Source organism: Apteryx mantelli, chromosome 1 (assembly GCF_036417845.1).
Source record: "Apteryx mantelli isolate bAptMan1 chromosome 1, bAptMan1.hap1, whole genome shotgun sequence".
In the NCBI taxonomy this organism is placed as follows: Eukaryota; Metazoa; Chordata; class Aves; order Apterygiformes; family Apterygidae; genus Apteryx; species Apteryx mantelli.
The window spans coordinates 151,869,155-151,882,983 of NC_089978.1; the positions used below are offsets into that span (position 1 = coordinate 151,869,155).

At 39.8% G+C, this 13,829-nt stretch overlaps 1 protein-coding gene across 5 annotated transcripts in view; it reads right to left on the reverse strand.

Annotated features, from left to right (window-relative positions):
• CALD1 (caldesmon 1) overlaps positions 1-13,829 on the reverse strand; it is a 198,037-nt gene that overhangs the window by 144,792 nt on the left and 39,416 nt on the right. Inside the window, exon 2 of one of the 5 annotated variants that reach the window (XM_067306724.1) lies at positions 9,926-10,010. The exons of the other annotated variants lie outside the window; for them this stretch is intronic. The gene's annotated coding sequence lies outside the window, so the exon portion shown is untranslated. The remainder of the gene's footprint in view (positions 1-9,925; positions 10,011-13,829) is intronic. 5 annotated transcript variants of the gene reach the window in all.

The following is a 13,829-nucleotide window of genomic DNA, read 5'->3' on the forward strand; positions in this document are numbered from 1 at the left end:
CAGACCCACCCTGCTCTCCGTGCAGTGTTTCTTTAATTGTTGTTCTCCTAAACACTTTCTAAATCTCACTGAAGCATTCCATGAATGCATTTCCATTTTCCCTTATTGCTCTATTTTGTTTTTCAGCCTATTTTGTTTTTTCAGCTTGACCTATCCAGTGAGGACACTGTGTCATGATGTGGCTGAATATATTAGGCAGCTACCAGTCAGCTGATCAAAAAGATCAAGATTCTTTGTTGATTGATATTTTACTATTAATAGCTTAAAGGAACTATAAAAGTTGGGAATTACAAGTGAAGGCACTGTCTAAGAGTATCAGAATATGCAAAAACAGGCGTCTTCCAGCTTTGAGAATTCTAAACTTGCAGGCTAGTTCTCTCCAAAAATCAAGATACTGGTTTGGTAACTGGTTGCACAAGCATTAGATTGGAAACTAATAAATTAGGCAGTAGTTCTCAGTTTGGGGAAAAAAAACAAAAAAAAAAACAAAAAAACCCACCAAAAATCCTACACACTTGGGGCTGATAATGAATCCTACTGTAGGAACAATATCATATGGTGGCAAACAAAGCAAATAAAAATGACATTTCCCTTAGATTGAGTATTGTCCAGTTCCTGGCTGCAGTCCTGAGTCTGTCCGTAGGTGCATCAGCTCAGGAAAATGTGGACCAATTGAAGAGAGTCCAGAAGAGGACAACAGAAGTTATCAGAGATCGAGGAAACATGGCCTTCATGGAAAGGTTGGAAGGGTTGGGTTTGCCGAGCCTAAAGATGTGGTCACAGTCCTCAGATAGTCAAACGAGAAGAGTGATAAATTCTTCATATCCACTGAGAACAGGACAACATGTAAGGTGCTTAACATGAAGCAAGAGAGACTGATTGTGCCCCCTTGACACTAGGGATTTCCCTAGTGATTGAGACACTAGGGAAAATTTGTCTGAAGAGAAGGATAATTAAGCACTGTAACAGATCAACCGAGACAAATTGCAAGGCTCAGCAGGGGAAGCTTTTAGAACAGAAAACATCACTCAGAAAATACTTAAGTAATAACCTCTGCTTTGGGTCAACAGGATGGACTAGAATACTTACCAACATTTTTCTAGCCTACTGTCTATGACTGGTAATACCACCAGTCAGATTTTCACTCTAAATGCTATATATCTATCTAACTCAAACAAGAACAGCAGTAAGCTGGAGCCCTTCAAAAGACCATGGGAAGGCAGAGGAAGCATACAGTTGCACTACCTTCTCCACAGAAGCTCTTGCAGAGAAAGATTACCAAGATTCAACTGGCAAGTCAACATATCCTCATAGCCAAAAGGTATCAAAAATCGATGACAAATGTAACAGAACCAGAGCCCAAGATATTCCATGGACACCGTGTTGTTAACCATAGATAACAATTAAATCAACATACAAAACCCCAGTCTAAAGCCAGACTGGGATAGCTATAGAAGTGTAATGAACTCAAGATGCAGAAAAATTTTTGCCAAACATATGGTTTAAAGTCTGTTAATTCACTTTCTTTTCCTTAAAAAAAAAAATCTGAATCTGAAAATTTAAAGAGAGATTTTAAAGAGATACAATGAACAGTTACTAACCTTGACTTTTACTGAATACCTATTTCCTGTCCTTGAAACTCCCCCCCCAACCACTACTTTCACTTGCATTCCTCCACATATTTAATTTTGCTTATGCTATTCCTTTTCCTGTTATTACAGAGCTCTGCTATTTCTGTTTGGATCATACACATAACATCAACCATACCAGCTCTGGCTGCTACCCTACCAACCTCAGCATGCTGCTAAGTGTATATGTGAAATTCAGAAGAAGATGAAGCAAAGCCACGATCCACCTATCAAATTGTGCAATAACAAGCAGGATAAGACAGGTGAATTCTTTCCTGAATCCCTTAGCATTCAGCTTACACCCTGGAGCATGAGCTCTACTTACCCTTAACTTCACAGGCACAACTATGCATTTTATTAAGAGTCATAAAACAAAATCTTCTTTTACATCTGAGCTACATAATCATCTTGCCAAGAATTTGATTAACTAAAATTTTGGAACAGATAGAGGGAAAAAAAAAAAAAACAGCAATAGGAGGACTTTTCTCCCTAGATCACAAGAAAACATAGTAGTAATTCTTCAGCCCTCTATGTTACATGCCACAATGAAGCATATAGAAGGAGGCATACAGAAACAAACCACCCAAAACAGTATCATAATTCTGAATTATACACTGAATATAGGTGGGCCAGAATCAATCATTGCTTCAAAATAACTCCCTTTTATGCACACATATAACAGGAGGGTGGATCCAGAACACATCTGAATCTCAGCTTCATTAGTGCTGGCTCACCTCTAGGAAAACAAATCAAACCCAAAAACCTCCTATTTAGAAGTTCACTAAAGACCTTGATGCTTGGGGCCAGGCTGTAGCCAGCTTTGCCAAACCAAATTTGTGTACGGCTTGGGAAAGACCTGCATTCTCCATGGGCCCTGCCACCCAAATCTTTCTGCTTTCATAGGCTTATTCATTTTATACAGGCATATCCCTTAGCAAAGTCACCTGACCTTAAAAGGGATTGGGTCTAAGGCTCCAAGCCCCCCTTAGCTTGAAGCAGAACTCTTTCGCTTATATCAGGGGAGTTCAGCTAAGTAGTTAGGCCATAGTGTGGTCTACTGGAAGACCTTTCTGGGGACCAGGCTCCAAATCCCACCCTCTTTTAAACAGACTCTATGGCCCCAACTCTATGACCAATCAGTCCACATCTCTCCTCCTCCTCTGCATATGTCTATTTTAAGTTGGAAACACTTCAGGCAGGAATTGTATCTCCCTAAATATTCACATAACTTGAACAGAGCTTTATAGTGTCACTGGCATGGAGATACTCCTGATGAAGCATATTTTGCCTAATCTGGTTCTCCCATGTCAGGTTGTTCCAAATAGGAAAACTGAAGTATAGAAAAACAAGAATTTTTGCTTAATTCCTGCCTCTGCTCACACAGTTCAATCCACTAGGCCAGTCTTGATGGTTTGGGATGAAGCCAAGGAGAAGTCCACGCACAGATGCCAGTAACAACTGAATTAGTTGTGCTACTGACAACAGCAATACTATGACAGGAAGTATTTCTGCAAAGGCTGCTCAAACTCTATCAAAACTCTACCAAAACTTTCAGCAAGTGTAATGTGGATCACTGTAGTTTCTCTGCTGTATTACCCTGCCACAATCACCCCTCTGCTATGTAGGCGCTGTCCTCTGCTGATAACCACCTGCGATCAAAAATAAAACTATACTCTTAGTTTAGTCAGATTTGTACAAATTTTGTACAACTTTTTTACTTTCATATTTCTTTATAATTGGCCATTTGGGCTTTTGTTTGGTTGGGGTGTTTTTCTGTTCATTCATTTTAACATGCAAGCTGGACAGGATAGGAAAGGAAGCATTTTTAGATCCAAATCAGGACCATGTTCCTCTTGTATTTAAAGTTGAACCAGGGCTCAGATGAAACAGTGCCAACATTTACAAACTGTCCTCAGAAAATTCTGCTGGCAAATCTTTTAGACAGTAGCTTTTCTTGAGAGGGTCTACCTTGGGCCTAAATTCCATAGAAATGTTTTTTGCAAGAATTAAGCTAGAGCCCTACAACAGAGCTCCTTTCTGCACTGGATCTAAAATGGGAACCAACAGATGTGCATTTCACTTGCCACCCCTCTCCCGTTTTCTTTGAGTGAATTCAGCATTGAGGTTGCATTTCCAACTATTTTGCCTCAGTCTGACAGGTTCTGGAGGTCGCGGAAGAAGACAAATAGTCACCTACAGCATCCTCCTTGCATTCTTCAAGCCTTTCATCCACCATCCTTTCAGTCCTCATCTATGACTCTGGTCTCTATCAAATACACAGCAACAGCCTTCACCTGAGCAGTACTTTCACCCAAGTGGCTTTGTAATGTATCAATAACCTAACTCTAATAGCAGCAATTTACAGTGAACTATCTCTGAGAAACTTCCTTTCTTCTGCTGGGTTTATTTTCAGCCACCTCAAAGCATTTACTCCCAAATATAAACATAGATTAATAAAACTATAAATCATGCATGTATCTATATGTCTGAGGGATCATTGCTGCAAAACTCCCAACTCATAGAAGCAGTATTGGACCCAATTAAAAATACTCTGCCCAAGAATCAGCCTGGCTGTCAGAGCTGTTACAAGACTCGGAAAAGCCCCTCAACAGGTATATAGCATCAATAGGCACTGGCTCCTCACAAATTCACATCAACTGGATATTTCTGCAGTGAAAACCTCACTAGCATTGTATCTCACAAAGACGATGGGCAGAGGAGAATTAGACAAGCCTCTCTGGGTGCGCCTGTTTCATGCAGCAGGGCATGACACACATCTTTAATCCAGATGCTGTGCCAGTGAGTGGATCACCAGCCTGGTCCAGAGGCAGCATTTATGAAATCTCATCATTTACACGTTCAGAGTACATGTAAAAATAATATTTTATTCTCTCCATGCCCCACTCCTAGTTGTTCAGCATTTTTTGATAATATTGCATTCATATTGTGCCCATATAAACACACCTAAACAAAAGACAGGCTCACTTCCCTTTCTAAGACATTCTGCTGATTGTATACTTGCTTGTGCAGATCTCAAAATAAAAATCAACAGTTGGGCAAAACAACAAAGCACATTTGGAAATGTTAAAACAATATTCTTAATGGGTCTCTGGTGAACTTTGCAGGGGTTACACCCAATATAAAGTTCACTTTTTTTGTTTGATTTAGTTTCCCTCTTCTTTTAGCAAACAAGGTGATAAATGATTATACACAAATAGAATTTTTAATGATGGTCCTCCTTGATTTCCACAAGCCTGGACAGAATAAGCTTACAGGTCATGTAATGTGGTTTGTTGCAGCCTTTTGCCCAAATACTTTACATTTGCAGGTCTTTATATTTTCCAGCTCATGTACAAACCTGAACTGAATCCTGACAGCCCAAGAAAAACACAAACTTTTGTTTTAATAATGTCAAATTTTGGTTCCTTTGTCCTAGGAAATGCTTTTTGTTGTTGTTTTCAAACTTCAGTGACCATTCTTAAAGGGTTCCAGTCGTCCTATTTTATTAAACCTGCTAGTTCTTAAGAAAAGCAGTGGCTGCCTGCTCCATAAGATATGTGCACAAACAGTAAGTACATCAAAAGCCTATTGCTTTTTGGCCAATTTCCATATAACCTAATATGGTTAAGAAAATGTTTGACTGGAGCCCAGAGCAGAGTGCCAAACTTAACAGCTCCGCAGTAAGCAGGGTGCCACAGAGCCCTCTGCTTAGGCTCACTGCAATTTCAATTCAGTGCAGTTACTATCCATTCACGTTAACTAGACCATAATTGTACTTCTACACAGTTACAAAACACAGATACTTTTGTTCTTTCTCGCCAGCCAACAAGATTAACACTAGCTGCCGTACAAGGCTTTCAGAGATAGAAGCTCCCTGGAGTGTTTCCCTTCTTGGGCTAAATATATTAAGGAAACCCTGGGTATCCCGAGGCTATAAAAGAACCTTTAACACGCACTGCATGAGGAACTCTGCATTTATGTAAAACATCTTTCTGGGGCTGTTTAAAGGGCTCCAGTGCAACACACTTTCTATATCTGCTGCTAATTTACATGAGAGGTTATGTAATATCACATCTACACACAGGGCAGGTATTTTCCTCACCATCCTTGTTGCTACTACTGTAGCTTATAAAACTTAGCAAGGCACAGACTGCTTACCTGTTGCTGTACCTCTGAGCCTACCGCAAAATAAACCTTGTCCATTTGTATTAGCTATTTGTGTTTCCCTCTTTCAGATTTCACTTGGCAGCACATGCTTTAGGATTTTTTTAAACAGTTAAGAGGAAAAAGGGTGACAAAGCAGACAAACAACGTTATCAAGGCCAGTCTTGAAGTCACACTTCAGTCCTCTCAGTTACTCTTTTATCTAATGCCACTGAAATCACTGCAAAGTCTGATAACAGAGATTTGGCTACAGAGGAAAAGTGGATCGTTGAACTTGTATCAGGGATACAAGTAACTTTAGGCATTACAAGAACAATACCACCTTGATTATGCAAAAGGGTTAGTCAGCCTCTCCCAGATCATTTCCTATGAGATCATATGCAGACTTGGAAGCAGAAAGGACTGATTTCAGGAAGTTTGGAAGCCTTTTATGGATTATATTAACAAGGCACAGGCTGTTCCTTAAAAATGATTGTACATCAGATTCCATTATTGCCACATGCCCTTGGTTGGAATGACTTTAGCATACATGATAGTACCAACAACCACCCAAAAAAGGCAGCAATTCCTTTATCATTTAATACCCAGTGTTGTTTTCTGGGGGGTAGGTTTTTTGTTTTTTGGGGGGTTTTTTTGAGTGCTGAGTATTAATTACTGGTTTTGGGGTGTGGATAGCATTCAGTAAAAATATAGATTTCTTAAACTATTTGTAAAATAATATAGTTCAGGACAAAAAAAAGATTGTGTGAATTAATAAATAACATGGCGGTTTTGACTAGTTTACAATGGGATTATCTGTTAGGTTGCTCAGACTTTAAAGTATCTTACAGAGTTTAGCCATAACCTTGTAAAAAGTTAAATGACTATCTTGCATAGGTAGGGAAAAATACTACACTGCAAGATTTTAGAATACTATTAGAGGCTTAATTTGTTTGTTCCTCTACAGTACTAATAGAAAAACATACATCTACACAAAGGCACATCAACAGTGTCTGAAAAAGACTATTTCAGGTTTCCTGGCTATTTGAGGTCTTAGCTAATGTATTTACTACCAAACACATTTTCCACATACTTTAATTACTAGCCATTCTTTCCTGAAACAGAAGATTAGAAAGCAAATTAGCAACTTCCCTCCCCTTCTAAGAAGTAATACTGTGAATTTTCTTATTTTTTAAATTTCACATTTGGGTATTATTGTGTAGATGCATATGAGCAGGGCAGATGCCTCGCAAGCATGGAGCAGAGGTGCCCTGCAACTCCAGGCAGACCCCTGGGTCTGTGCACACAGTAACTGTTTGGAAGTGCCAGGGCATTACTAACGCTCTGCCCTTCAGGCTCTCTAGAGAGGCAATGCAGGGCTTTTGCATCACTTCAATTTCATGTTAAGTCTTTGGTGATGCAAAAATTGCATGCTGAGCTTCATAACGCCTGTGGGAAGCAAACTAATCTGTTAATTAATTAGGCTAGCTAGCATTCATCTATGTAGCACCAATAACATGACCAAATTTTGTCCTCAGTTGAAAGTAATACAACATTTTTAAACAGTGGCTCTCAAAGAAATGCATTAATCTTTCCTTCTGTTTACAGCTGGGGAAGAAAGGCATGGAAAATTGCAGTTTTTTGCCCAAATCTTGCTAGCCGTCCAACAGCAGAACCTCCCAAGTCCCAGTTAAGTGCTCCCCCCACCAGTCTGCACTTTGTCCCATCATCTGCACTGGCCTAATGTGGATTTAATCAGCATCGCTGCTAGTATGACTAGAAAAACAATATATTTAGAATAAAGATTCCCCTAGTGTCAAACTGTCATCCATTATTAGAAATAAGACACATTTTTGTTCCTTTTGGGATGGAGGAGAAATTAGCAGCAACTGAGCAAAGAAATGAAAAACTCACAAGATTTATTACAATTATTTGCTATCTGTTTAATGATAACACTGTGCTTGGTGACAAAAAAAAAAGATGCAGCAGTTAAAGACAACCCTTGCCTCTGCTCGGTTTGGGGAACAATAACCCCTGATATAATCTCATAGGCATCCATCCTTAGAGCCTTGCCCATGACTATTTATAACAGTAAAAGTTCAAAGATTCTCATCTTTTGCCCTGAAAAAACAAGACCTTTGGCCTTAACATTTCTTTGGAAAGTGCTTCAGAGAAGACTGTTACTCTGCAACAATGTTTCCTTCCAGTAACATTTCCTCTTAAAATATATGGCCCAAAGGAGGAACACCAGACCTCAAATATACCACAAATATGGACAAGTCTGCCTGCAGGCATTTGAAGGTTGGGAATTTGCCCAAAACACTGTCCTTACAGAATTAACCAACTCTCTGTTAGTCAGCATAGTTAACAGCCCCAACAATAATTCTGCTCTTACTTGCCTTCATCAGGACAGCTCACCAACTGCATGTTGTATTGTTTTTCACTGTTTAAGGATTAATTATTCCCAAGGACTGAAACTTGAGCCTTTACACTTCCACATCCAAATAAACAGTGTTTAGGAGCCAATACTGTCCAACAGACTATCACTTTTAGGTTTCTATTACTGCTGGCTTTATACCAGCTCACTGTGTCTCACTGCCCTCATCTCCTGACAAAGGCTGTGATAGCCAGCGCGCAGAAGAACAGACAAGTTATGGCTGACCACACAAACTCAGTATGTTCTCAGGATTTTGCCATGCTTGGGACTTTGCAAATGTTCTAAAAGACTGACAAAGCATGAGTGGGTGAGAGATATAATGATCTGCCTGATGAACTCTAGCTATCATAAAAGGCTGACTAGAAAATAGCACGAGAGAGGCACCACAGCTCAAAGGCAAGGCTCTGTCTGCTGCTCACTCATTAAGAGCTAATGCAGACATGCAGACATCAGTTCTGCCATGCATATCACCGTGACTTCTTGGGACATTTGCAAATATTGCTGTCATGGGAAAAGTCAAGAAGGATCAGATCTGTGATATCCCTAAGCCAACAGGCCTTGACAGTGGCCAGTGTCAGTCACTTCAGAGAGGCATTCAAAAAGCTCCACAGTGAGGCAGGGTAACCATTCAAGGCCTGTCCCTTCCTTAGTTCCTGATTAAAAATGGCTTCCTCACAGAATTTAAATCCCTTTTTATTGTTTTCCTTAGTCTTCACTATTATAACTTTGTATTGCATTATTATTTTATATAAATGTTCCATCCTTTTAGATCAGTGTGCAACACCATTTGCAACACATGGCATTATAGCCTCCACCTGCATACTTACAATGATGGAGTTTCCTCACTTGAAGCAATTTGTGCTAAAGCACAATTATTAAACAAGCATAGCCTGGGAACATTTATTATTATTATTGCTTAGCAAGACTCCTATCAAGCGCTGACACAACAATCTTTTGAAAGCCAGGCAAATTTCCTCCCCACTGGCAAGCAGAATTGTTTTACATGTCCCTACCAAACTAAAACCAGAAGACCTAGGGAATATATAGTCATTGGCATCGCTACACATTCAGCAATATTATTATCTTAATGACATATAATAGTCTCCATAATCATAACCCTTCACTAGGAGAAAGGCTAGTGTGGCTGTTGAGCTGAAAAAATTATCTCAGTCTGTACATGCATGTACAGCTGGGGGGGGGGAGGGCACATGTATGTACAGAGATTCTTGCATGACAGCACATAGTTTTAATGACAAAGATAAATGAGAGTTAGGCCTTGTCAAGGGAAGCAATGCTCCCTTCCCATTCTGGTAGTATCCAGGGACCACATGAAAGGCACAATGCAGAAGAGTTTCTCCAGTGTTTCAGAAAGCTAGACCATTGTGCACACACTTACTCACGATCCTTAGCCCACAAAACACACTAACAAAAGAAAATATCAAGGTGGAAGTCTCTGCTCCCAAATAACCAATTTCTGACAGTCGGTTCAGCCAAGGGCTACCATAAAGTATCTTCCCAACATGTTAAATTAAGCTGGATGCTAACCACCCCTGAAGAGTCTCTTTTCACACCAGACCTTAAGCATTGATCAAGACTAAGCTAAACCCAAAGTGCTGCTCATGATAACAATAGCCTGAACTGAACAGAAAATATCTCCAGCAAAAAAAAAATATATATATATACACACACTAATACAAGCATTAATGACATATCTCACCAGTTATGATGTCCCTGAGCATGGAAGATGCTACCTCTTCAGCTCCCAAGGAATTCTTTGAGTAACCAAAGGGTTACCACAGGCACTGGAAAGACAGAAGTGTTTATGGGGGGAAATGAAGAGGACACCAAAGGCAGAGGAGCTTTACAACAAGGATGATTTTGAATGAAGACATCCAGATCATGATCCTCACTGCAGCTGCTAGGTACTGCTGTGCTGTTGACTAAGCTGACTTGCAGCTGCCTTACTTTCTCCAGTGATTCCTCCAGCAGGGAGGAGGAGTTCCCAATGAGGAAGGAGCAATTCTGGTAGAGTCTGCAGGAATCAGGGGTCCCACCTGGGGAAAAGAGTTGCTTCCATCCACAGAGGAATCTCCTCCATTCACCTGAGCCTTATGCCATCACTGTAACCCAACGGGAACATAATGCAATCCTGAGAATGCCCCTGGTGCAGCTGAAGCACAGCTTGGAAAGCATCGGTCACAGACCTGAGAATTTTAGAGGAAAACTAAACTGGAATGATCAATGTGGAACCAAACATGATTATGCTCCCATGATTCGCTTGACAAAAAGTATCTGCAGGAATTCCCTATTTTTTTTGGCTGTAGACCAGCACAATTCCTTAATCGCTGGCTGCCTCTAGTCAAAGATGCAAAAATGCTCGGCTATTTCTGCATAGCTGCTGGAATGCATTTACATAGCTTTTGGTGGCAGGTTGTTTGTTTGTCTTTACAGGTACTAAGCCGCTTTGTGACTGTGATAGAACAGCCACCTCTGAGTAATAGCTAGGATAAATGATAACAGCTCGGGCAGCATTCAGTGAGACTGGTAATTCCCTCCAAGAGATGCCTCAGTAGGCGCGCTGGAGAGAGTTATCTAGGGAATAGGTTCAGAAATTTCACTTGGATTGACATAATTGGGAAACCACTCAGGAGCTCTAGGGCTCCTGTTCTCTTTTATTTATGGAGGTAGGGAAAATACAAGACTTTCTAATGTCTATATACCTAGAAGATGAAAGGCTGGTGTCTTAAAGCCCCGAGCACCTTTATATTTGTTATACCGGGTGAAGACAGAGATCTCTCACAGAGGAGTTGGCTTTGCAAGCTGCATTTAATTAGACAAATACACAGTTTAACTTTCCTGTTCTCCCCCTAATCAACACAATCAGCATATGTGTTTAAGAGTATTCATTAGATTTACTGGCTTGAACAGGAGATATGACAAAGCTCCACAAAACCTCCTTGGAAAATGTCATGCTTTTGCAAGTGACACTGTGCAATTTTGCTCCATCTCTTCTTAATCCCCAAACAGCGTTTTTGAGGGGGGATGTTTATTTGGGGGGGACGGTTTGGGGTTTTTATTCTATACTGCTTGCCAGATGAATCCTTATTAAGGATAGCATGTGATGGGAGAGTAAAGGAGTCAGTCTCCACAATATATATAGTACTGTGCTCCACCATGGCTAAATACAACTTGAACCTTGTTGCTTTACAAAAACAAGAAATACCTTAATTGCTCCAAGAACTACCTCAAAGGAAAATCACAGCTGTGTCCAGCTGAGGAGGCAGTTCCTAAAAGGAACTCTACTCTGCTGAAGAGCAACCTGTTTTCAGAGGTGTGACACCTCCAGGACAGCTAGCTAAAGGAATGCAGATTCCCACCGAACATGACAGAGGTCCAAGTTTCAGGAATACTTTGGCATCAGTAAAACTCCCATTAAAATCAATAGCAGTGAATGTTCTAGTCCACAGACAAATCTAGATCTATCCTGCACTCCAGTAGTTAATACAGTCCAATGGCTGAAGTGTCATTGAAAAGTCATGCAACTTTACTAGGTAAGCCAGTTCTTTCAGGAAGAATTCAGCTCTTACAGTGCTCACCCTTCCTAGCTTGCAGTGGTCATGAAAAACAAACATATGCTAACATTTACATATGATGAGGAAAATAAGAAAAAAAAATCAGAAGTTCAATATAGCAGAGCTAAACATCATTAACTTCTGAAACTTCCTGATTGCTGAGATATTTCAGAGATAAAGTTCCACCAAAGGTAGATATTAGTCTTAATCAGAAGAACATCTCATTTCCATTGCTTTCATTTAGCCTTGCTTTGTGTGATACATTAACATCAACACATCATCATTCTTAAGCGTCCAGATTCATGAGGTACTTAAGTATGCTCCTAACCAACTAAACAAGATTACTCACATACTTAAAGCTAGGCACATGTTTGCTGAAGCAGAGCCAATATATATGTGCACACACATATTTCTGATCGAGTACATGATTCTCTCTCATGGGCTGGTGTTATTTTGTAATCCAAAGCACAGTAGCAAAAAAAAGCATCCATTATGCCATGAGTCTTCAAGAATTCCTTAGTAAAACTCAGTTATATAAAATTAATGAGTGTGTTTCACATCGTTTATTTTCTAATTATGATGCAATTTTCAATGCAAGAAGTCTGTATTCGTGTCCTCAAAGCTATCAAAATCTGAATTTTCTCCTAAAAGGAGACAATACTGAAACATCCGTCTGAAAGGCTTTACAAATGAGGGAATACTAGTGATTTGACCAGATTTGAGCCAGATGATCATTTGATGCATGTCAGTACACTTTTACCCTCCTTTATACCACATAGCCTGCAAAATAACTAACTAGAGATCAACAACTAATAAGATTGTATAAAACTGATTTATTTGGCTTACTGGCAATCTCTGGATGCCACGCCTAATGAAAAATTTAAGAGGGCTTAAAGACTTAATTATTTTGCAGTTCTTTCCTAAAGGAGGCCAAAGCATGATACAAATGTGTTATAAATTAATACAACCTATAAGTTTTACTTTTTTAATTCTTTTACCTTTCCTATAGTTCATCTCACCATTATGCTTACTTACATATTGATCAGCTATGAGCAAAACTGAAGTTACCAGGCTGGGGAAATGGAAGTATGGGTACAAAACCCAAACTGTTGTGGAAATACAAACTTTCCCTTCCTCTTAAAGTTGCCAGTACTGTCTTCCTTTCATAATTTCATAGCTAGAGATGGCTACTTCTAAACACAGAAACAGACCATTTACATTTTTATAGGCAAACTAAATCTTGTTTTTCCATTGCTCCTTTCCAAGTAGAAATTCTGTTCTCTGTAGGAAAGGGGAAATGATCATTTTCAGAAAACAAAGCCATTACAGCTTAGATTGCAATGCATTAGTCTAATATTTTTGAGAAATTCCTTTCCTTCAATTTAACTTGACCACTATGACATGCAAGCTGCATGCTGTGGGTTATTTTGGCATACTGCAGCCAGTTTTGCGTAAACATGGTATAGCACCACGAATCTTCATAGGCCAAGCAAAACAGTCAAGTATACATTGTCTGTTCCTCCCCTACTTCAAAAAAATTAATGGCCTACTAAAAAAAATTACATACAGGCTCTCAGAGCCTGTCCTTAAAATCTGGAGTGTCAGTAAGTTGTCCAAACCAATGTAGAGCACAAATGACTTTCTCTCTCTAATGGATTAGGCCTTTTTAGCTACATGAATGAACACGAGAGCTAACTCATGGTTACACTGCTTTTTATCTCAGCACAACTCAGCTCATGTTAGTAGGGTTACAGAAGCGGAGAATCAGGTCCAAGCTGTAGGGCTACACACTCCCATTTTACTTAGATGAGGGCCTAGGGACTGGCCCCTTCTGTGTCACTACGTAATGGTGTTAGGGGGTTGCATGTTGATTGGAAACGGTTGAGGCACTGTAGTCCCAAGGCCTGTTCTGTGATATTAAACATAAGAATACTTGCATGGTAGATCCTGCATTAGTGGACAAACATGAGTGTACTGCTAGCTATCTACTTCCTTTCTCCTAGAAAGGGACTGATCCTTATTGTTAGATCCCCATATATGGGGCATTCA